Source organism: Pinus tabuliformis, chromosome 4_2, assembly GCF_031772625.1.
Source record: "Pinus tabuliformis cultivar Carrire ecotype Pingquan chromosome 4_2, CPIR1, whole genome shotgun sequence".
In the NCBI taxonomy this organism is placed as follows: domain Eukaryota; kingdom Viridiplantae; phylum Streptophyta; class Pinopsida; order Pinales; family Pinaceae; genus Pinus; species Pinus tabuliformis.
Genome location: NC_142304.1, coordinates 647,862,579 through 647,887,702, shown reverse-complemented (window position 1 = coordinate 647,887,702; position 25,124 = coordinate 647,862,579).

The following is a 25,124-nucleotide window of genomic DNA, read 5'->3' as shown; positions in this document are numbered from 1 at the left end:
AGACCTACTTATAGGACCTGCAATGATATCATTGGGCAGAGCAGTAGCATAATAGTGTTAGAGCACTCACCAACGAGCAGTGACATAATAGTGTTAGAGCACTAATGAATAGTATTTTTTTAAATGAATGGTGAACCATTGAAAAAAAACTGAAAATAAAATGCCCTCCACTAGGAGAATTATTCCCATCAATGCTTGTTCAATGAATAAAAGATTATAAATAAGATTTTTAAAAAATTAAAAACTTATTTTTGAATTTATAGAAAATAGAGATATTGAGCATTTTCCGGAAACTTTGGTTAAAATTATAAAAGCACCACAAAATCATGTAAAGTCAATGCACTTTGATCACGAGGTGAATGCCATATTGGCTCACTAATCAAGGACTAATAAACTTTTAATAGCATTAGTGTTTAATTTTAAAATAATACACTTTTAATAGCCATTAAACTATTTCCATTTGTTCAAAAAAGTTTAATAAATAAAAATAATTTTATTTTACACTACAAAACCTTTATGTAAATGTTAATATAAAATTATTGAAAATATTTGAAATAAATTGATTTATTTTATAAAATGTTTTAAATTAAAAAATATATACCAAAAAACTAATCATTCTTTAGGTAAATGTTAATATAAAATTAATGAAAACATCTCTAGTAAATTGATTTATCTTATGAAATATTTTAAATTAAAAAATATATAATAAAAAACTAATCATTTTTTCCATTATTTAAAATTTTAACTATAAAATTCAATTTTATAATTAATTTGTTTCCATTTTTATGTTTAATAAAAAAATAATTTAATTTATTCTTGAAAGAGAAATCCAATCTTTCGCTTGTTGCTATATCTCCTTCTCTCCTCTTAATTAATTTCCCCATATTAATAAATTTGTCTTTAACCTTTTAAGAGCCGTTAACCTATTTACTTTAGTTTAAGGAAGATAAAATTTTGGTAAAAATTATGTTTACTTAAAAAAAAAAATCATTTATGGTTGAAAGAGACACCAATTCTTTCATTTCGTACTATTTCTCTTCTCTGCGTCTTAATTAATTCACAGATGTTAGTAACCTGGGCTGTAAAGTAGTGTTGGCAGCATAGTCAATCATTATTGGGTTGCATTACAGTAAAATTAAAAACATTTTTACTCTAAACATTTTAGCTTTTAATTTGTTTTTCTGAGAATTTTAATTAAAATCTAAAATCTGATCACAAATTTAAAGGACCACGCGAATTAGAATCTATAATTAAGAATTAAAATATTAAAACATAACTATTTCGACGGACATTTCAAGCGGAATCCCGTGCCGACAAAATTCACAGCCTTAGTTTACGCAACCGTGATGACCAGGCAAGGCAAGGCATGGCGAAAACACTTACCACGTGGAAAATTTGGAAGCACAGACGAAGATGGAGTCTCCTTTGAAGCTGTATTTCAAATTAATCCATACGGATTGTCATGCTTACAACTATGGTTATAAATGTCGGTGAGTTATAGTTGTGATTGCAAACACGCTGTCAATTTCGGATGCGCAACCTCTCGAGAGGGTGAAAGTCAGCGTCAATTTCGGATGCGCAACCTCTCAAAAGGTTGAAAGTCACCGTCAATTTCAAATGGTATTAAGAATATTTATCGTAGGCAAATGTGTGACGTCAGTAAAGGATATTTTTTGAGCTATCTTTACCTGATGAAAACCGACATTGCCACTTCAAACAACCATGGATTCAATTCATTGCAGAAGACACTGAATTTTGAGTCCTTAATGCCAAATGAAATATGTGGACGGTCAGGTCAAGAGCGGCGGCTGATGCATCGGGTTGGATTGGAAGTGGTCAGATAAGAATGCATCCCAATGTGGTTAGTTTGAGTCCTCTCATTGCCCTTTATTAAACACAACACGTTTCTTGAGAAGTGTCCATTTCTTGTGGTCTATACTTTGCGAGTTATCTTTATCTCATAAAACAGTTGTGTGGTGACAATGACTGCGGTGTAGTTGAAAATATTAATAACGCCATTCTTTGCATTAACAGGAGCGCTGATACTCTCTGTTGCTATATCTGCTACGTTTTATTTACACAGCATTTGTTCTCAGAGATGGCTACATTGTCTCAAATTTCTCAGAGAAAGCGAGGGAGAGATGAATATCTGAATAGTGGATTGCCTTCGCCAGATGCGAAGCGAAGTAATAGCGGAATGTTGGGGCATGCCTGTAATCTCATAGCCATGCTCGACAATATCGATAGTGCGGATAACATCAACAGGAATCAAGAAGATACCAATACTATTATGAATAATGTCGAGGGCGAGATGAAGCTCAACGTGGTTATAGATTATCTGGAAGACGAAATTGGGTTGAAGGCGCAAAAAGAAAATGATATCAAGCCCACCGATGAAAACAACAGTACTGAACAGATGGGTGAATTAAGTGCCGAAGGCGACTCTGGAACGAGCTTAGTGACGTTTGATATAGAAAACTTCCCGTATTGCGATGATGCTTGTGGAGATGTGGGTTTCCTGGATCATTTTACTCCGGCTGAACATGGAATCCTGCAGAACCATATCTATGGAGATTTCATGTATGCGGATGTTATGAATGGCTATGCTGAGACGGAGGTTTTCTGCGGCTTACTCTGGGAGGATGATATTTGGCATTGAATGGATATCCAGTAATTTAATACGTTTTTTTAATTACCATGGCAAGAAGAATTTGGAAGCTGTGGAACCAAGTTCTATCACTTTTGGAACCCGACCATTGGACGTGTGAGCGCCATCCAGAAACGATTGTAATGTATATGTATTTAGAAGAAACTTTGAAACGTTTATACTTTAAAAAACATAGGGAAAGCCGAGAATGATGTTTGTTTCCACGGTATTTCCTTTGTGCTGGCATAGCTTTTGAAGCTGTTGAATATGTTACTCAAAATTTTAATCTCAAAAGACGAAGGCCGACGTGGAACCGTCATTCTCCTTCTGCTGAATATCCAGTTTCGCGTCGATGGCCGACGCGCAACCTTCATTTTTCTTCATCTGAATATCTAGATTTGAGATGTTTTGAAGATTTCTGTACTTTCACAGAATGTTTTCGCCCAGGTTTTTATGCGTTTTGTCAAAAGGGTAAATTAAAATATTTTACTGGGGTCTTTAAAATTTTTTATTCTAATCCGTTCGTAATTTAAAATATTTTACTGGGGTCTTTAAACAATTTTATTCTAATCCGTAAACGAACGGATTACTAACTGTATCAACATTCTATTTATCAGAAATTAGATGCTTTCGAAGGAGCTTATTTAAGTGTCAGAATAACATTACAGCAGACAATTAAACTCTGGATATCATAAAGTATGGGTCTAATAGTCATAACATAACTGTATCATATGATTTTTGGAGTAGCATCAGATGGATATCGTACTAGCCTGAATCCTCCTAGTTGGAGAGGGGATGCCAGGTAACAAATTTTCCATCCTAAAATATTATTTTGCTGGTAAAAAGTGTTTGATGTCGGTCTATTCTTTGCTGCTGCCCGGGAATGGAGGGCTGTAACTTATTGACTTAAAGCCTTTGCATTTATTAATCCTAACGTTCGTCATCGTTGAAACTGATTGCTGGTGATCAGCGGGGCTAGTGGGCATCCACTTGTAGTTACCTTGTCAAATTACAAGCATATGCCCGGTGATTACCCCGATTAGTGATCATTTACCACTTCAGATTGCAAATCACCTCTACATAAGCGCTTAACCCTTCCTTGCACCACGTATTGGTTATTGTTTCCTCCCAGCTACCTTGCCTTTTCAAATGCCACAGCCAACGCCTAGCCATTTCATGAACAAGCTGGGCAATGTAGTTACAAATTACAATAGAACTATTGTAATTCCGTGATCCATCAGAAAACATATTCCGAAGACATTGTTGCAGCTCATAAAAGTGCGGCTGGAGAACCTGATGAACCATAACATGAACCCTCAATCTTGAAACCCTCGTGTTCTGAGACAACTTTCAATGGGCACCCTGCTGTGAATGCTCGGCCGGAGTCAAAAGTGCAAAGTGTTGTACATCTGGGCCAACCACTTGACGAAGCCGGATTCCACGGGGTCTCTTGGTTCGACGCCATATTCTCTCCGATAACGAATTCACAGCCAAGGTATTATTCACATGCAAGATATTTTGGGCCGTAGCTCTGGGGAAGGGTTGGAATTTGGATTTCACTTGTTATATAAGAACGTTCTATTGAAAATTTTGACTTAAGATTGATATTCTTTTTTATCACTAAAAGGTTGATGAACACATGACTATAAGGAACAAAACAAAATGACCCTAACATATAAATGACTATTAAATCTTGTATTTTGATTTGAAATTGCATGGAACAGAATAAAATCTTTGGAACGTGAAATCAAATAGGACATGCCATAGCATTTGTATATAGGAGATATGACTAAGTAGATTTATGGGGCATATAAGATGACCAACATAGTAAAACTATTGAATGTTATCAATAAAAACTCAAAAGTAAATTAATTAATATGGTTTATGTTATGATTTACATAATCTAATATATATTATTATATCTAAAGATAAAATATACATTTTACCATATTTATTATAGCATGTTTTGGGATATACTTTAATATTAACAAGATTGAATGCATAGTATTTGAGCCTTTTAAAAATTAAAAGACTAAACTTATAATAAATGGTTATTGTGGATCTTTTAACATCATGTTATAAGATTATGTTATGATTTCCTCCATTAGTACTTTGTGAGAGAGCAAACACTTATAAGTATTAAATGTGATAAAAGCATGCTCTCATCAAATCCTTCCTTTTATTTATCACCAAAATTTAGTAAAATTGATATAATATATATAAGCAAAAGTAACATTAAATAAAATCATAACAAACTCACTCTAAAATGGCTCCATATAATATCTAACTAGTTTATTTTTTAGGCAAAAGAATTTCATTGAAAATTGAAAAATAATTTTCACCTTGGTGTATTATTTAGAGACTATACTCTTTAATCTAACTTGTAGACATACCAATGAAAAGCTAAATATATTTAATTATAATACTTTGACAACTATAATTGTGGAGGTTTCAATAAAAGGCTTTGAACATTTGAAAGATGTTTAATTTTCTTATTGAAAGTATATAATCAGTCCTAGGTAAAGTACTTGATGGTTATCCAATATATATATATATATATATAAAGCTATTCAAAAATACAATTTAAACTATAAAAAATACATATTGTTTTTGCATTCTAAAATAAGTTTGCACCTGAAGAAACTTGAAACTTGATCCTTCTTAGTTCATGTTAGATCTGTGTTTAAAGTAGATCTATACTCATAAATTATCAAAAAAAAAAAAGTTTCCACTCCATAAAAAATATCAGATGAATTTCAAACTTGAAATATCATTTTTTTCATCTCATACTAGTGAAAAACAAGACTTGCAAGCCAAAACTCTTATAAAAAAAATAAAATAATAAGACCAACTTTGTAGCCACTTGCCATACTATTGAATAAATATATGCAAATAGCAAAACTACACAGCTAAAAAGGAAGTGTAAAGGAACTAATTACAACGAACTGAGCTCGAACACATGGAAAAGCATATGTTATTTCTTCACAATAAAATATATGCAGTTGTTAACAAAAACGGGCATAGGGAACGGCTTTTGAGGTGCCGTTGCGTTTCTTATTCGTTTTTGTTTTCCGGAAACCGTGTCTACCGTCCCGTTTCTGGTAAGTGGTGAATCACTCGTTTTGGCGTTTATCATATACCAGCATTTAAATACACATCCTTCCTGTGGCCAATCACTCGTCGTAATGTAATCAAATTCCGACGGAAGCCTCTAATCAAATATTTTATGGCTAACATTTTGACAAAACATGTAAAAAGTGAGGCGATGTTTGGGAAAATGCGGAAATCATTAAAACGAGGCCGAACTAGATATTCAGCTGAAGTAAAATGAGGTTTCTACGTTGGCCTTCCTCTTTTAATATAAAATTTACACACGGCTTTAAAGCAATGCCCTCTCAAAGGAAATAGAGTGGAAATAAAGCGACATTCTCGGCTTTAAGCGTGTTTTTAACTTGCAAACAATGCAAGGTTTTCGGTAATACACACATCACGGTCCTTTCTGGATGGCACTCACACGACGGTTGGTGAGGTTTGCATCCATTACTTCCAAATTCTTCTTTACCGTCGTCCATTCAATGCCAAATATCGTCCTCCCACAGAGACCCATAGAAAACCTCTGTAGTCTCAACATAGCCATGCACGGCATCCAGAAACATGCTATCGGGATCTGAATCTCCATAGATATGGTTCTTCAGGATTCCAAGTTCATCCGGAGTAAAATTGTGTAGCAAAAAGCCCATATCAAACGTCTCAAACACATCGTCGTAATACGGGAAGTCTCCCATATCAAACGTCACGGAGATCGCTTCAGAATCCCCTTCTGCTGTTAGTTCGCCTTGCTTATTTGAAGCCATCTGTTCAGTACTGCTCTCTTCATAGGTGGACTTCATATTTTTATCTCTTTGTGCCTTCAACCCAATTTCATCTTCCACGGAATTTATAACCACGTTCAACCTCATCTCACCCTCCACGTTATCCACAACAGTATGGGTATACTCTGGATTACTGTTGTTGTTATCCACGCTATCAATCCTGTCGAGCAAGGCCATGAAATTACAGTCATGCCCCAATATTGTTCCGCTATTAGTTCGCTTCGAGTCTGGCGAAGCCAATCCGCTATTCAAATATTCATCTCTCCCTCGCTTATTCTGAGAAAGTAGAGAGGATGCAGCCATGTCTGCTAACAAATGCTGTGAATAAAACGTAACAGATACAACAATAAAGACGCTTGTTTGTATCAGAGATCCTCCTTTCCTTCCTTTGGGCTTTGAGAGTTAATGCAAGGAATGGGCTTTGAGACTAAATTTTTCAACGAAGCAGCGCTCACGATCACCACCACAGCTTGTTCACAATATATAGATAGATGGCAGTCGATAGATCACAAGAAAGACTATTGAACGTGTTGTTTTTAAAGGGCTTTTGGTTTTGCAAACTTCGTTTAAACGGCAAATAATAGGACACGCGGAAACCAAAATGAAGATTACGTGTTCGCAAACACGACCACAACCGCGTGCCGTCCACATTGATACGCCGGTGGCCAGAGAGACTCCATCTTGGTAAGTCTTTCAACTTTTCCACGTACCTTCATTGCCGACAATTTATATTGTGGGCTAAATAGATTCGAATACATTTAATGCATATTATCCATTGTAAGCACTTTTTCCTCCTCTCTCCGACCGTACATCCTTCTCTTTATTTAAATATATATATATATATATATATATATATAATCCTATCTATTTATAATATAAATTATAAAAGTTAAAAATAAGATATACAATACTATATAATAAAGAATGATATAGCCTTCTGAGTCAGATTGCAGCCGTTAATTCTTTTCCATGTAAACTCAGATTTGTATTGCTTATTTTAGCATGCCAACTATCCATCGTATCTCATTGTTTATGATGCAATTTAAATTTTATTATGTAAGAGGCATGTAGACTTTATAATAAGATTGGACTAAAATGGATAGGTTATAAATTCGGAATGAAAACATAACTAATATGTGAATAAACATATATCTAATATTATATAACTTTTTTATAAAAAAATATAATAATAAAATCTATAACATTATTCAAAATAATATTTCTATCTAATACATATTTATATTAAAATTACTTAATATTTAATTAAAATAATTTATTCATGATGATTTTTTTAATTTAAATAAATTTATTTTATTTTTTATTATCAAATATAAATTATCTTAAATTATAATATAAAAACTTGTTTAATTGATATAGATGTTTATAATTTTTTAAGATATTGTTATTAATATTTAATTAGGTATAAAATTGAAAGAAGAAATAAAATTTGTTTGTATTTAATTTATTGTTAATGTAAATAAATTATTATGAATTTTATATTAAAATTTAGTTTTGGATAATTTTTAAGATTTTTTTTTTTTAAAGATAAAAGAGTATCATTTTTTAATGATCTCAATGAAATAAAAAACATTTAATTTTCAATTTTCTATCATATATACTTGTATTAAATCTAAATTTAAAAATATTTTCTACTCTACTGATCTTCTTAATTTTTAATTAAAAAAATCTATAGTGATCTTAGATCACATCTCTTAATACTTAAATAAACTTATAAAAAATTTAAAGTAATATTTTATTTTTAATAGATATTAATAATATACATAAAATATGATAATCAAAATATTAATAATTAAAAAAATAAAATATATTATATAATTATAATTTATTAGTCTTTTAAATAATATAAATCAAATAAATATTTAAAAAAAATATAAATAAAATATATAATATTTAGTATTAGGGTAGTAAGCTAAGTGGGTTTGATTGTGGGGAAAATTCCACAATCAAGTGCAAACGGGTGACTACCGGAAGTCGTTACCAGGTGCCTGGAAGTGATGATTGATGCTATGTGATTCATTTCACTAGTTTCAATCCCACTTCTTCATCCCTCACCTTTCACTAGTTTCAATGCCACTTCTTCACCCCTGTGAGCATCACCCGATGCCATGAGTGCTAAATAAACTATTCAAAAATCATAAAAAATTAGTGAGTTACAACTACCTCTCATGGAAATTGTCATAAATAAATGAATTACTTAATATAGATGAATCCCAAAATATAATATCTTATATAATATTTATTAAATATAAAATTAATTTTTAAATCTTTAAAATAATATATATAGATATATTAATTAATTAAAAAACATATAATTATGAATATATTTTATATCATTAAGACGAATTGAAAAATACACTATCTTAAATTTTTTGAAGATCAATCGAATATAGTACAGTCTTGATAATATTTCCCTAGAAAATTAAATAATTTTTCATTAAAAATTTAAGAGTATCACAAACTTATAATATTATATATATATATATATATATATCCGTAAAAATATTAAATTGATTTCTATGCTAATTTGAAATATTTTGACGGGAACAATGACGATTTCGAAGGGAAATGCAGGACACTAATTACATCACTCTCTTATTATTACATGTGGCTATCCATTCTTTTCTTGAAATATTCCCCCGCGGACCCGACACAAAAACATGTGGCTATCCATTTTATTTTTGAAATATTGCCCCGCGGCCCCGACACAAAAACAGAAATATAAAAGAAGACGGCCGTTTTAGAGGACATCGAGGAAAACGCACATGTATGATGTCATTATCGAAATGGACATGAACACGCAACGAACACCAAAATCAACATAAGAGAGTTTCGAAGAAACCCAACCGTCAACGACAACGGAAATTGTTGGCGGGGGTTATCCAAACTCAACTCGAGTTCTCCTTACACGCCCCGGAGTTTCGAGCCATCTTTATTTTTTCAAAGCTGACGGTCTACCCGGAAATTCACCGACAATCGATGTGCCATCCTCCGCAACCGCGCCCGCCGGAACCCGGCAGATATCGCCGACAAGAATGAATCGCCGACACACTTTATCACTGCCTGAAAACCTAAGCCAGCGGAGGCGTTGCCTGACCGCACAGCTCTTTTAAGGGCACGTCATAGGCCATATAATTCTTACCATAGGCCGTATAATGCTTACAAGTTGGCAGGGTTGGAATTTGGATTTTTTTGCTCGTCATGACAAGGGAAGTACAAAAACAACAAGAGAAATCATGTGGTCGAATGAGTTTCACACATTGATAGTTTGCTAGCTATAAATTGATGGCTAGATGGCCAAAGGGACTCTCCTGACCCTTGACTTTCTATTATTTGGAGTGTCACGCCCCCAATTCTTTTTTTGTTAATTGGCCGGGGTGCGACACCGCCTAAGTAGTTAACATGTTCCATTGTTAAGTTACTTTACGAACTATGCCTTAACATTCATCTTCATTCATGAATAACATAACATTAATGTGCGGAATCCATTAACATTATAATATCAACATCCATAAAACAGTAGCAAGAACACATTCATATGCAAGTAAGAATCTTTTATTATATATGTATGAAGAATTTTACAATGACCGGGAGTAATACTCCACCGGCGTTATACCCAAGTCGGGCGCCCACCTCGTGCACACCTTGCACGGTGGTCATGCCTTCGTTTCAACGCACACGAGTTTACTTGCCAAGTCAGGTGGGCGCGCCCGTGCACGACCCACCACCCAACTACAACCAAACTCGTTTCAAGTTTGCCTACGAATGTTTGGCGGGCGAGCACCTTCATGCACCCTCCACCCGCGCCTCAACCGAACATCAACTCGTGCCCAAAGTCTGTGTGGCCTTGCCCGACGAGCGGGCGCATAGACCTGCACCTCGTTGCGGCTTGGTTACACCTCTTCTTTGCACCTTTAGCTTGATAAGCGAGTCTGAATGTGATGCCTCCTCGCTAAGTCTCCATCGCATGTATATATGGTTATGGAACGAGGGTCGTGCCACCCGGCCAACCCTTCGTTCAAGCTCCAACCGCCGTGACCATACAACATAACTCGCCTTCATGTAGGTCGGCCTGCCCATGGCGCAGGACCACCCACCTTCACTTCGTTTTCTTATCGTTGCGCCTTGGTCGGCCTCACGGTGCAAGTCACCCCAACTCGCTTGTATAAACATGAAACAACCAACTCGCCCGCATAACAACGCCTCGCCCTTGGTCGCCTCATGCCTTCGCACATTTCACTACTTTGCATGGTGGGTGGGCACGCCCAGGCGACTTGCCAGCCGCAGGGTGTTACATCCTCCCCCACTCGAAATCATTGTCTCCCTCGACAATCCTGACCTCCGCAGTAGCTTCCTATCAACTTCTCAATCTTCTTTTTCCATCTCCAAAGTGAGTCCTCCGTCTCCCAGCGTTCTTCCTCCAGTGCATTCTTCCATCTGACAAGAAATTCTCGTTTCATGTGGCAACCAATCCCTGTAGTTCTGAAACTCAAAATCTTCTCCAACTCTAAATCTGGCTTGTCCACAATCTCGGCTGGTCCTCTCGGCGGTTCAACTCTCTCTGGATGATCAGCATCAAGTCTGCATCTCTTCAACTGACTCATGTGAAAAACTGGATGCTTCATGTGCATATGATGTGGAAGCTCCAGCTCATAAGCAACTTCCCCCACTCTCTTCTTCACTCATAATGGCCCCTCATACTTCCGTGTCAGTTTGCTCGCAGTCCCCTTAGGTGGTTAAAACTGCTCCCCGGTTATCTTGAGAAACACCATATCTCCCACACTGAAGTGTACATCCCGTCTTCCCTTATCTGCGCATTTCTTCATTCTCCTTGCAGTTTCGTGCAAGCGCAATTGTGTCAGCTCCAAGGTCTCATCCCAAGCCTTCATGAACTTCTTCGCATGAGGGCTTCTAAGGAAACCTCTTGTCACTACGGTATGCGGTGTGACTAGCATCTGTCCATTCACCAACTCAAATGGACTATACCCCGTCATAGAACTCTTTTGAATGTTGTAGCTAAACTGAACAACATCTAAGAATTCAGGCCAATTCTTCTGATCAGCCATCACATAATGTCTCAAGTAATCCTCCAGCAATGCATTGATCCTCTCGGTCTACCCATCTGTCTGTGGATGGTAACTCGAACTCATCAACAACTTTGTCCCGACTAACTTAAACAATGTAGTCCAAAATCTACCTGTAAAACTTGGATCTCAGTCTGACACGATGCTTAATGGCATCCCCCAATACTTCACTATGTTCTTGTAGAACAACTCCGCAGTCCACTCAGCTCCACAAGGTATCTTTGTTGGAACAAAGACACCATACTTGCAAAAACGAACAACCATGACCATTATCCCATTATACCCCTGAACCTATGGCCACTGAGTGATGATGTCCATCGAAACACTCATCCATGGTCTCTCAGGAATCGATAAAGGTTGCAACAGACCTCCTTGCCTCTGAGTATCCGATTTGTCCTACTGACAAATGATGCACGTATGTACGTACTCCTCTACATCCTCCCGCATCTTCTCCCGAAAGAATCCTCTCTCCAACAATGCCAAAGAACGACACATCCCTGGGTGGCCAACCCATGGTGAGTCGTGGCACTCCTTCAAAAGGTGCCTCCTGAGCCCAGATGACTTTAGAACATAGAGCCGGTTTCCAAAGTACAAGAATCCATCTCAGAGAAATAATTTTCGTGTCTTCCCCTCCTTCACTTGCTTCACTATAATCTGCGCCTGAGTATCGGTCTCAACACTTTCCTTGAGCTTATTCTGCATCTCTTCTGACATCTGAACTCGACTCCTACTCCTACCTACCCGGTCTTCTCCTTCCAATGCTGCAAGTTGTCCCTTCCCGCTAAGGGCATCTGCTACCGCATTGTGTCTTCCCGGTCTATACTCGATAGTCATGTCGAACTCTGCCAAGAAGTCTTGCCAATGAGCTTGCTTTGCAGAAATCTTCGGTTGTGATGCAAAATAACTTACTGCAACATTGCCCATTTTGACAACAAAAGACTTCCCAATCAGGTAATGCCTCCATACATGTAAACAGTGAATGATTGCAGTCATCCCCTTCTCATGGACCGGATACCTCCGTTCTCTATCCCGCAACTTCCGACTCTCGTATGCCACCGGATTCCCATCCTGCATAAGAACCCCTCCTATGGAAAAATCTGAAGCATCTGTGTGTACCTCAAACGATCACTCAAAGTTCGGCAACTTCAGTATCGGTGCTGTAACCATCCTCTTCTTTAAGTCATCAAATGCCACCTGAAATTTATCCGTCCAACTCCATCTGTTGTCTTTCTTCAATAGGTATGTCAGTGATGATGTTACCTTGGAATACCCCTCTACAAACTTCCATTGGTAGTTGGTAATGCCCAAAAACACCCTCATCTCATGGACATTCTTCGGTTCAACCCAGTCCTCAATCGCCTTCACCCTGCTCGGCTCCATCCATATGTACCCTTGACCTACTATATGTCCAAGGAATGGAATCTTGATTTGAGTGAACATACACTTAGACTTCTTCAAGTACAACTAATTTGCCTTCAATGCCTCGAACACCATCGCCAAGTGCTTCTTATGATCCTCCATGTTGTCAATGTACACCACTATATCGTCCAAGTATACTACTATGAACAAATCCAAGTATGGTCGTAGAACATCATTCATCAAAGTGAAAAACGTAGCAGGAGCATTGCACAACCCGAATGGCATAACAAGGAATTCAAAACTACCATACCTTGTTACTATCGCGGTCTTTTTCTCGTCTCCTTCAGCTATCCGCACCTGATAATACCCATGCCTCAAGTCCAGCAAACACTCGGGCTTTCGCAAGCTTGTCAAAGCAATCAGCAGCCAATGGCAAAGGATACCTGTTCCTTACCATTTGCTTTTTCAATGCACGGTAATCATAGCACATCTGTAGCTCATTCGAATCCTTCTTCCACTGGAACAATACCGGAGCACCATAGGGGGACCTTGAAGGTCTGATAAAAACTGCATCAGTTAACTCCTTTAACTGTCGTTTCAATTCCTCCAACTCGGGTCCTGACAACCAATAATGTGCTTTAACCAGAGGTTGCCTCCCTAGATCAAGCTCAAAGCTATGGTCCACTTCACGCCATGGTGGAAGCTTCTTTGGTAGCTCATCAGGCATCAAATCTGCATATTTGGCTAGTACCTCAGAAATCTCGGCTGGAACAGGTGTCCCCACTCCATCACCTTCGACTCCCTTGAACATCACTGCATATGTCTCCATATCTGACTCCTTCATAGCCTTCTCCAAACTCAGTGCAGAAACATGCTGCACCTTGACATCCCACCTTTGCCTATGAGTGGGAAAAGTCCAGGTTTGTGACTGTCCAACCAGCACCACCTCATCACAGAAGCGGACATCAATTGCCTTGTTGCCCTTCAAGAAATCTTGCCCCCATATCATGTCAAAGTCGTTCATCTCCATCATTGTGAAGTCCAACTGACGCTTCCAGTCTATTATCTACATAGGCACTTCGTGTGCCAACCCTGCCACATTAGCTCTAGAGTTCACCGCCTTGACTTCCACATTCAATGGGAAGATCATTAGTCCAACCTCTTTTGCTAACCGTGTCGTCATGAAGTTATTAGTGGCCCCTGTGTCCACCAAAGCTTGAATGGTCTTGCCATGAACCATCAAGTCCACAAAACCCAGACCAGTAATCCATGATTTCTCCATAACATTTCCCTGCATACATGTTTGTTTACTATATCCTGCTCTGATACCACCTGTCACGCCCCCAATTCTTTTTTCGTTAATTGGCCAGGGTGCGGCACCGCCTAAGCAGTTAACATGTTCCAATGTTAAGTTACTTTACAAACTACGCCTTAACATTCATCTTCATTCATGAATAACATAACATTAATGTGCGGAATCCATTAACATTATAATATCAAAATCCATAAAACAACAGGAAGAACACATTCATATGCAAGAAAGAATCTTTTATTATATGTATGAAGAATTTTACAATCACCAGGAGTAATATTCCACTGGCATTATACCCAAGTCGAGAACCCACCTCGTGCACACCTTGCACAGTGGTCACGCCTTCGTTTCAACGCACACGAGTTTACTTGCCAAGTTGGGCGGGTGCGCCCGTGCACGACCCACCACCCAACTACAACCGAAATCGTTTCAACTTTGCCTTCAAAAGTTTGGCGGGCGGGCGCCTTCGTGCGCCCTCCACCCACACCTCAACCAAACACCAACTCCTGCCCAAATTCAGTGTGGCCTTGCCTAGCGAGCGGGCGCATAGACCTGCACCTCACTACGGCTTGGTTACACCTCTTCTTCGCACCTTTAGCTTGATGAGCGAGTCCAAATGTGATGCCTCCTCACTAAGTCTCCATCGCATGTATATATGGTTATGGAACGAGAGTCGTGCCATTCGGCCGACCCTTCGTTCAAGCTCCAACCGCCGCAACCATACAACATAACTCGCCTTCAAGTAGGTCGACCCGCCCATGGTGCAGGACCGCCCACCTTCACATCGTTTTCTTGTCGTTTCGCCTTGGTCGGCCTCACAGTGCAAGTCACCCCAACTCGCCCACATAACAACGCCTTGCCCTTGGTCTCCTCATGCCTTCGCAGATTTCGCTACTTTGCACGGTGAGTGGGCGCGCTCGGGCGACTCACCAGCCATAGGGCGTTACATGGAGGGCCCTAAAACCCATATTCATCACAGCCTATGGGTGTGAGACCATCTGAAATTTATTTTTGTAAATATCAATTGATCGACATAATCCTTAGGGAAATCACGACTTTAGGAATATTAACTAGATGAGTGAGCACTAGCACAATCCACATCACCCCAAATCCGATCAGGAATCAGGATTTAGCATATTTGGTTGATTAATGGATGATCAATGAGATCATAGTTTTTGCATGGCTCATATTATTCCCGACTCAAACCATCCTCTCGATTGTATAAAATGTGCATCCGCATCCACACAACTACTCGATGCTTCATTTATTTTATATATATCTACATATATATATATATATATATATATATATATATATATATATATATATTCTCAACATTGTTGCAAGCTTTCGACACACAGTAGTGAATTCCAACCCTCATACCACAACCCTCCTGGTGGTTGAGAATTATGTTTCATAGTGATATAATGAATGGCTATATATGAAGCTACATTCCATAAATGTTTTCTAGTTTAGATACATATCAAATCAAACTCTTCCCGGTGCATAGTTTATAAAGATGCATAGATTTTAATGTGAAGTGTTCGTATAGAACTTTTACCTACGAACTTGTTACTTCTAAATATGTGATCGGTAAATTAATGTGTGTCTTAGAATTGGAATAGGTAATTGATGTTTAGGAATCTTCATTCTGTAAGAGAGCATTTTCCTATTATTCATTTGAATATTATCTATTCATTGTTAATGGCTTAATGTTATGTTTGGGTTTTGTAATATAGAGAATATACTATCAATAATTTTAACAGGGCTGCAATAGTATTTTATTTGTTCCTTTTTTAGTAGAATACATTAGTAGTCTAATGGTTCTAACATTGTTTCAGGAGTTAATAGACCATTCTTGTGCTAGTTGCAACCTTTAAGTAAGTTGAGATTTACAAGTACCAGATTGATCTCAATGCAAAACACAACTTGAGGGTTTGTTCTCTTTGATCACACAGTTAGGGCATTGGACATTTTTTTTCGCTTGGTATAAATTTTTTAAATATAAATTTATGGCTACATGATACATGGACATTTCTTTGACCCCATAGTATAATTATCTGGACAAATGAACATATGCATCATAGCGAGTTAAGGATAAAATTGAGTGTGTTAGTAACTGTCATATTTTATCTTAATTTATTATGAATTGTTAAAAGTGACATTCAAATATATAGTTATTCCTTTTAAACATGGGAAGGCAAAGAACAAACACATTTGACATAGAAAATCTAATTCGTTGAACATCAGTTGTAGCTTAAGCATGTGACTGTATCTAGAAGCAGTGAATACATAAATATAGTTTTTTCCTAAGTTTTTCCCTGATAACAATTCTCAGAAATTCATTCATTCATGCTGTAGGTATCTTTGTCTTACCAGTTTAAGGGATGGAAGATGTGAATGACTTAAATCTCTTCTCCTGGATGTTGATGGGTAAGATGTGAATGCATTGAATCTTTTCTCCTTGATGTCGAAGGGTGAAATGAATGAAGTAACCCAATTAACGTGTTTTGTTTGGGATGAAATAACAAGATCATGTAGAACAGGCTAACCTGTGTGTTGGTCTCACAAAATAATGAAATATCTGTTGATTTAACTTACACATATTTAGTATTTGACTACTTGCTGAGACACAAACACATTATTCTTTTGAAGTATTCTTCTGCTGCAAATTAAGGGCCTTTTTCCACTTCTTGATGGATTAAATTATGTATTAAAGTCAGGCTTTTTTTCATTGTGCTCAGTGAGTCAATGATCAACCCAATTTTCACTAAATCCTGGGCAATTTTTACTCTTTTAAAGCACCTGGCGAGGTCCATTAAGAAATTTATTTGATGTAGCTATTTTTAATGCAATTATAGAACAATTTACCAAAAATAAATAATAATAATAATAATAATTTAGTAGAACAGGTCTCTGAGAAATGACTCGAATAGTCTTATGGAATAGTTTGAGCTAGTTTCTTTCGATCTATGCAACTGAAGTACATATTTCGTATATCTAAGAAAATATTAAGGTCTTTGCCTAAATGTGGAATGTGCAGCTTTAGTTTTCTAACTGTCAATAAAATTTGTTCTAAAAAATAATGTAACATTGTAATACTCGTTGCCCCTACAAAAAAAACGATGAGATGGCAAGTCTTACTCTATGAGTTGAATCGTTGTCCACTTGTAATGCTATGCAGCTTTCGATGATTATAGAGATCTCAAGTCTCACTCTATGAGTTGAATCGTTGTCTTACTTGTAATGCTATGCAGATTTCGATGATTATAGAGGTTAATAGTTTTTTTTTAAGAGGCTTTCACTTACCTCTCTTCGACTTGTTGTCCCTTAAGGGTAACTACTACATTCATTAAAATGTATAAATTCGTCCTAATATGGCACATATTTTTTCTTCTGAAATAAAAAAATTCAAAGTAGCTTGCATTCTTTAAAAATCTACCATAATGGATTGCGGAAATAAACAAAGTGAAACTATACTCTGACCACATATTATTATGCATAATAAAATGTGTTTACATACTAGGCGAACTGGTGCAGTGATTTTAATATCATTCCATATGAACTCGATTACTCATGTTCCGTTTAGTTTCGCCTTTCCCTATTGATATCATTCATATACAATTTATATTGATTTGAACCCTGTATGCAGCAAGTTGCAAGTTTGCCAGTTACAAGTCATCTCAAATCAAGTTGTAACTCATCTCAAATTTGTATTATTAATACAAATAAACATACAATACTACAAAATTCAAAGTGAAAATAAATAGGATTTAATAACAATTCAAGAAAATTACTGCCTGTCAAAAATACATTTCCCATGGTTCCAAGCACGTTCGAAAAGACTGACACCCATAAATTTTAGGCATCAAATATGGGAAAAATGCCTCATGACGAGAAAAATGCCCGTCAAATTCCATCCCTGGTTGCTAGCAATTTCCTCGTCATTGACAGTTGTGTTTTCTTCAAAAGTTTCTTATTCTAATTTTTGTGTTTCGTGCATGTTTGTGCCGACATTTTTCTCTCCCACTCGTAATGACATGTGCCTTTTTCACGATAATGTAATTCGTGGTGAAATTGTATTTCGAAATTATGACGTAATGAAATGGAAACTTGATAGTCGTGCGATGATGGCATAGAAAGCCCCTAACCCTCAGATGTTACCTTCTAGCAATTGCACCGAGAGGTGGAAAGAGAAGCCCAAAGGAGCAGTGAAGAGATTGTGTATGACAATATTAAGAGGAGGGACTTTGTTGAAATAAAAATTAAGAGTTGTGGTGTTGTTGAAGTGTTACTGCTAAATTTGATGCTGTGAGTGTGAACAATGTGAAGGCCAACCATTAAGCTCTCCCCTTTTTTTTTTATGAGGCAAAGGTGAAAGAGGGAAAGAATTTAAAATTTATTTTTTGGTGCCATCACACACTAAAATAATAGCGAGAGATAATCCATAATGATCACTAAGCTAACTAGAGTAGCCCAAATGTGAAAACGCCAATTCTTCATCGTCCACCATTTGACAAAATACAATTATAAATTGACTTTTGGAAGAAAGGTATGCACCCTCCAACCATTACAGTAGATCTGAAATTATACTAACTAGTGAGAACAACAAAGGAAATGGCAGAAGATCTACTTGTTCTTTTTAATTGTTCAGTTTTTTTGTCTTGTCAGATCTCTGTTAAATATTAAAAGATAATTTAAGAACAACCCTCGTTTGCTACAATATCAATGTTTGATAAGGCTTGAGGGAGAATGAGATGCATAGTGTTTCTTTCCACTTGTAAATTCAATGATTCCATTGTGCAAACATAAACCCTGTGGCCTTTACCATAAGTCTAGAAAATGATGATATCTTGTACGTAGAAAGACAGTTTGAATTGCAACAAAAAACACACCTACATGAGCCCATATAGGGAAACTTGAATGCTCCATCTATGTAGACATGAATGTAATAAGAAATTGAGCAACTGTATATTAATTTCTTCAATTTCCATTCATTGTTATAGAGATAAAAGAAGGTGAATGTATTCATAAGATCTGGAACAATTACACAGTGAAAGTCAACATTCCAAATTTTTTATAATTCAACATCATGATTACACAAGAAAAAATCAAAATTCAAAAATTTAAGTAAAATTGTAGAAGACCTAAATTCAAATGAAATACAATAATCCATCTTACAATTGGACCTGTTGCAGCATCATCATGGCAAGGATTTGCATCTCTACAAACGTCATTTAAGGTATTTCTTCATGATTATAATATTTTGCTTGTAGTTACTGGTAACATTCTATTTCAAGCTTGGATGCATTGTTCATATTAGGTGTGACTTTGTTTCGTTAAAAAAAAACATTTAAAAAATAATCAAAACAATTAAAAAACAAAATATAAATATTAAAAAACAAAACTAAAAGAAAAATTCAACACATATTAAAAAAATAAAATTCAAAACAAATTAAAAAAAAACAATAAAACAAAAATATAGATATATAAAACACTACAAAAAGACATTAAAAAAAACAATACAATTTAAAAAAAAAAAACATTATAAAAAAAAAAAAAAACAACAACACAATTAAAAAAAAAGCAATAAAAACAATTAAAAAAACAATAAAATTAATAGAAAACATTAAAAAAAAAGCAATCAAACCTAACCTTCCCCAGCCCACGCTCGGCCCGACCCGCAGCGCACCCCCAACACCCTCACCCTCTACCCTGCCCTCTCCTTCCCCTCTCGCCCTCGCGGAATCGGCCTGCGTCCTCTTGGCCACTATTCGGTGGCCCAGGTGGGGAGGGGAGGGTTGTGTGTGCGGGTAGGGGGAGGGGCGAGGGAGGACCGAGGGTGGGGAGGAGAGAGCGGAGAGGGGGATGGGGTGAGGGAGGGGTCGTGGTTGAGGGGGGCGGGTGCGAGAGGGGAGAGAGGAGCGGTGAGGGATGAGCATGGGTGGTAATTTCTTTTAAATGTTTTCTCTTATTTTTTTAATGTTTTTTTTTTTAATATTGTTTTTTCTTAATTGTTTTTTTTTTTTTTTTTTTTTTTTTTATGTTTTTTTTTTTTTTTAATTGTATTGTTATTTTTTCTTTTTTTTTTAATTGTATTGATTTTTTTTAATGTTTTTTTTAACATGTTTTGAATTTTTTTTAATAAGTTTTGAATATATTTTTTGAATATAATTTTTTTTAACTTAAATATCTTTTATTTTAATTCTAATTTTTTTATAATTTTAATTTTATTATATATATATATATATATATATATATATATAAATATATATAATTTTTTAAATTGAAATATTTTTAATTAAAAGAAAAAAAATAATTGTTTTGATTTTTTTAAGTAATTATTTAACCTTTTTTAATGATGCTTTTGTTTTTTATTTTTTATTTTTAACTTAAATACGGTTTTGTTATGTTTTGTTTTTTTTGTTTGTTTTTTGTTTTTTGGTTTGATTTATTTATTTTTAATCTAAATTTTTCATTTTCGCAAATTAATTTTTATTTTTATTTTTACATTTTTATGGTTTTTTTTTTTGAAATTTAATTTATTTTTTGTTATGAATCGTCCCCTTGCCAGTTGAGCCTCGGGGTGGCCAAAGACTTTTTTTTTTAGTGTTCTATTTTATTTTTGTAATTTTTTTTTTGGTTTTTTAATTTTCTTTTAACTCCTTTTTTCATTTAAATTTTACATGGTATGGTTTATTTTTTTTATTTTTTTTTTACTATATATATATATATATTTATTTGATTCTTTTTGTCATGTTTTTCTTATGTTTTATTACTTGCTATTATTTTATATTTGTATTTTTTTCAATATTTGAATTTTTGTATTTCTATATATATTTTTATATTTGAATTGTTTTCTCATGTGTTTTATGTTTTATTACTTTTTATTATTTTTTAATTCTTTTTTTCAATATTTGAATTTTTGTTTTCATATATATCTATATATATATTTTTTATAGAGTCTGTGTCGATGATTGTCTAGCAACCCGATCCCATTATGTGCAATTTGATAGATGTTTTTAAATTTTTCGTTATAATGAATCGAGTCTGCCCCACAATGTGTTAATTTCATAACTGATCTTTAAGTTTTCATTACAATGGGTTGAACTCACCTACGTTGCATGTCAATTTGATAGTTGTTTTTTAATTTTTTTTGCAATGTATCAAATTGTCTTAGGCTGAGATTTCAAAATCGTTATACATTTAGCATTTAAAAAAAATACTCTTGGTATAATAACTCTTTCATCCAAGTGTTCATTTTTAAATATTTTTTAGTCATAAAATTTTTCCATAATGTCATGCTTGAAATATTTGAAAATTTAAGATTGTTTTATAGTCATAATCTTTGGTTTTAATTCCATGGTTGAAAAATTATCAAGATTTTAATGTTTTTCTAAGTTGTTATTTTTATCTTTAATATTATGGTTGAAAACGGTTATAAATATTTTTCTTAGCACCATGCTTGAAAATTGTTGGAATTTTAAGGTTTTTCAAAGAAGTGATATTTTAAATTTAATATCATGCTTTAAAATCGTTGGAATTTTAAGGTTTTTCAAAGACATGATATTTTATCGTTAATGTCATGCTTGAAAATCATTGGAAATTAAAAGTTTTTCAGAGTCGCAATATTTTATTTTCAACGTCATTATTAAAAATGATTGAAAATGTACCCTAAAACAAAATGTTATTCTCACATCAACACTTTTCGATTTCAAGGTCTTTTTTCACTAAACAAAATGGTTTTTATTATTTTTTACTGTTATTTTTAAAAAATATTGAAAATTTACTCTGAAAAAAATGGTGATGCAGAATCAACACTTTTTATTTTTGAGTTGTTTTTTTGGGATTTTTCGGCTTGAATACCCGTTTTGAGGTAATAATTCTTGTTTGATCGGTAACTATGTTTTCTTTCATGATTTTCGTTATTAAGGGTTATATGAACTTAATTACTAGTTAAAAATATTAAATAGCCTATTTGCCTTTGCAACTTACATATTTTCTTTCCTAAGGTATTTTGATAGAGCGAAAGTACTAATCGTTGTGTAAGATGGGGTTGGTGCAGGAACATTCTTGTATCATCCGCGTTCTTATACCCACAGCACCTAGCAGCGTCAACAAGGTTCGCCGCCAAAGGCCACTACAGCTTAGCAATCCATGCACATTCCTTGCCAAAAGATCAACAACACACTGTTGGGCTCAGAACGTTAGGGAAAATACGGGATATGGAGGCCAAGGTTTTGACCAATTACCCATGATTTAGTCTTTTTTTCAAACAACCGAAAGCCTAAGATTATACTTTTGTTTGCAATTACTGAGTTTAATACAAGGAGATATTCCAGTTATTCATTTCATGTTCTAATATTTTATGTGATGCACTATTCGAGCATTTGATTTTCCAGATCTCGTAAAAGGGAGACGAGCTGGTTGGATAGGGCCCAACCAACCCAACTCATTCTCCCTCTTTTTGTAAGGTGTGTTAGATATATTTCCTTATACAGGGTTGGAGCAAGAAGTATTTCATCCTTTTATGTAGCTAACATATCTTTGTCTTCTTCATAAACCGTGTGACTAGGATTCGAGGTGTGAAGGTGTGAGTTTGTTCATTTACTGAAGGTTGTGGTAGCATTTTTTTCCTTTGATGTGTAGTTTTATTTCTACATAGGGTGTGTTTCAGTTTACTTGCACCAATGTGTTTTAATTCTACAAGTGAAGGTTGCTTCCGCAAGCGTGTTTATTTCTGCAAGTGGATCTATTTTCTTTATGCAAGTGTGTTTCATTTCTAAGTGTGTAAGTGTGTTCTCTTTAACTTGGGGTTAATTTATTTATATTTCCTTGAGCGTTAATGAAATGATGTCCACATTATGAGGATCTGTGACTATGCTTATTTTCTTGTAGGAACAGTTCAATTTAAGACTAGAATTTAGTGGAGGAAGCTTTGAACTGAAACCTCTATTCGACAAAAGTGCAGATCTGGTTAATATCATGACAGACATCTAGGAATGAAGGGATGCTTTGTATTTAGAGTAGATGATCATTTTCACATGAAGAAGCTTTCTGTTGCAGTAGATATTTCCTTTGAATTTTGAAGTAGTTTTCAATTTCTAATGAATTATTAGATAAGGAGTCTATTGATTATATGTGATTATTTCCTCTACTTTGGTTTGCCTTGCAAATTAATTTCTAGTTAGCACACTTTACATTTTATGCAAGTGGTTTGGAAGCTCAGTACAAGAATACTGATTGTTTAGTACAATAATCTTTGTCTCAGTATAGGAATCGATACCTTGGTATAGGAATGCAGAATTCTTGTGTGAAAGCCAAAATACTCAGTGCAGGAATAGAACATACTTCCAGTACAGGAACATCGTTTTAGTACAGGAATATCGTTCAAGTGCAGGAAATCTGTTCCAGTACAATAACGTTGTTACAGTGTAGGAACGATGATTTAGTCCAGGAAGGAAAACTTGTAACAAAGGCAAATGCACTTCACAACTTAATTATTTCTCTGTCTTATTACTGTACTGACATTTAATCTTAGATATCTATTTTTCTTTCTTTCATTGATCAGGATTATTGATCCTGATTTGAAGTTCCTTTCATTGAGTTTTTACAAAATATTTCCCTTTTGATTCTGGCACTAGAATTCTTTTGGTATTATTTTCTTTGCAATTCTTTGATTCTGCAAATATAATTAGGGAAGATAGGAACATATTTAGTTAAGGTTTATACCATTAATCTTGTCATTTACTGTGCTACACCTCTAAGCTTATGTAGCCCCGGGTTGATGTAACAACCCCGAAAGAACAACATATAATTAATTAGATTAATCAAGAGATTTATAATCAACAAGCACTTTATCAACTAGCTAAGATTAAATTACAAAAATATGAGTGGAGAGAGACAACTTACCTATGGAATGCTAGTTGAACGCTAGTTGAATTTTGCTACCTACAACAAAGTATTGGGGACGACTCTTCACCCAACCGTAGGTTCAGTTGCACAAAATATTGCTACAACTGGCCACCCCCAAGCCCTTAATCAATGTACTATTGCCAGGGAATCCTTTGTCTCACAACACTATTCTCCCAAGAGAATGGATGGTGGAATCATGGAATGATGGAATGCCTCTCATCTTCCTCCCTATCTATTAAATAGAGAAAACATTGGAAGGGGAACCACATCCACACACTCCATGTGTCAACATGCAGCTTTATTGCTTTCTTGTTTTATTCTTATTTATATTTATTTAGAGCATGTAATTAATTTATTATTTATTATTTATTTACTATTACTATTTTTTTTATTTATTGTTTATTATTTATTTAATATTATATTATATTATTTATTATTTATTATTAAGGGACATTACATTTATTTTGTTATTTATTGCTTCATCTAATAGTCCCGACACCCTCTGCTGAACTAGTATAACCAGCGAGTATTGAAAGTTTCACAACACCCGGGAAATACCAAGGAATCTCTGTCATTTTTCCCACTTTCGGAATCAGGCATAAGCCTCCTCGGTTTGTATCCTAGTCCAAGGCTGGCCCCAAGGCTCGCGCCTGACTCAAACCTCATCTGACCCCAAGGCCCCAAGGTAGGCATCCAGTACAGTGCTCAATGTCTCCGGGAATCTCACAAGGTTGGCCCACTCCCTCCACAACTCACTAAGGCGCACAACCCCAAGCATCAAAGTCCTTACACCCCTACCAGACTTCGACATCCCAATACAATAACAGGAACCTAGCCTAGAACATCAGGCACTTGGCCTCCTCAAGATGGTCCCATAGTCCTTCAAGAGCTTTCCATCAAAAGCTATACAAGAAGAA